Below are 1585 nucleotides of genomic sequence, written 5' to 3'. Positions count from 1 at the left end.
TTCCACTTTTTCCACTAGAGTACAACTAATTCATTTTCACTGACGTTATACTTGGAATCTCAATCAGAAACTCAGAGCTCAGAACGAAGTCCTCTCTAAGTCAAAGGGATAAAACTAGCTAACATGCTGGTAATTTGAGAGTCATTGAGATTTTTTAGCTCTTGAATATAAACAGAGTAACACATTCAGAAGACAGTCAACCCCAGAATAAAAAAACATCAAAACTTCTTTTAAAATAGAGAACAGCCCAGTCTGCGCCGCATCCTGAACTGCAGCCATGGCCGCCTACAAGCTGGTGCTGATCCGGCACGGTGAGAGCACATGGAACCTGGAGAACCGTTTCAGCGGCTGGTACGACGCGGACCTGAGCCCAGCAGGGCACGAGGGGGCGAAGCGAGGCAGGCAGGCGCTGAGAGATGCTGGCTGGCTATGAGTTTGACATCTGCTTCACCTCAGTGCAGAAGAGAGCAATCCGGACCCTCTGGACAGTGCTGGATGCCATTAACCAAATGTGGCTGCCAGTGGTGAGGACTCGGTGCCTTCATGAGCGACACTATGGGGGTCTGACTGGCCTCAATAAGGCAGAAACTGCTGCCAAGCATGGTGAGGCCCAGGTAAAGGTCTGGAGGCGCTCCTATGATGTCCCGCCACCTCCCATGGAGCCTGACCATCCCTTCTACAGCAACATCAGTAAGGATCGCAGGTACGCAGACCTCACTGAAGACCAGCTGCCCTCCTGTGAGAGTCTGAAGGACACAATTGCCAGAGCTCTGCCCTTTTGGAATGAAGAAATTGTCCCCCAGATCAAGGAGGGGAAACGGGTACTAATTGCAGCCCATGGCAACAGCCTTCGGGGCATCGTCAAGCATCTGGAGGGTCTCTCTGAAGAGGCTATCATGGAGCTGAACCTGCCGACTGGCATTCCCATGGGCTATGAATTGGACAAGAACTTGAAGCCCATCAAGCCCATGCAGTTCCTGGGGGATGAGGAGATCCTGCGTAAAGCCATGGAGGCTGAGGCTGCCCAGGGCAAGGCCAAGAAGTGAGGGCAAGCAGCAGATTACTTCCCCAAGGATTACCCTCCTCCCCTGCCCTGGCCCACCCTATTCCTCTGCACCTCTCCCTGGCACATGTCCCACTGATGACATCTGTAGGCATCATAAGTCGTAGCTGCAGGTAGGGACCAGCAGCTCCCAATTCCACATTAGCCATTTTATCTCTTGCACCCACTCCCTTCATACAGTCTAGTCAGAATGGCACGTCTGGGGCATGGTCCTCAGTCCAAGCCGAGGGAAGACTTATCCAGAAGTGTTGAGAGGTCATCCCTGGGGGGTTTGATGGTGGTTTATTAATAAGGAGCTGCTTGAGTAGGGGTCAGGGAGAAAACCATGCTGAGGTGTGGCCAATGAGAAGTAAGAGCCTATTCGTGTCCCCAGAGGCCAGCCGGGCACTGTTGTTAGGTGACTCGGGGCTCTAGTCATTCCAGTGGAGATGAATGTAACCTGCATGGTGACTTAATCAAATATTCCTCCCTGACTCTAAAAGGCTGGATCAATCCTGAATGTTTTTGTGTTGCATTTACTTA

The 1585-nt window shown here is 51.6% G+C and overlaps 1 pseudogene; it reads left to right on the top strand.

The window, feature by feature from the left end:
• The first annotated feature begins 271 nt into the window (after window positions 1–271).
• Window positions 272–1322, top strand: LOC101112530 (phosphoglycerate mutase 1-like; annotated as a pseudogene).
• The last annotated feature ends 263 nt before the right edge of the window (window positions 1323–1585 follow it).

This window comes from Ovis aries, chromosome 1 (assembly GCF_016772045.2).
Source record: "Ovis aries strain OAR_USU_Benz2616 breed Rambouillet chromosome 1, ARS-UI_Ramb_v3.0, whole genome shotgun sequence".
Classification (NCBI taxonomy): domain Eukaryota; kingdom Metazoa; phylum Chordata; class Mammalia; order Artiodactyla; family Bovidae; genus Ovis; species Ovis aries.
This window is presented reverse-complemented; position numbering and strand designations above follow the sequence as displayed.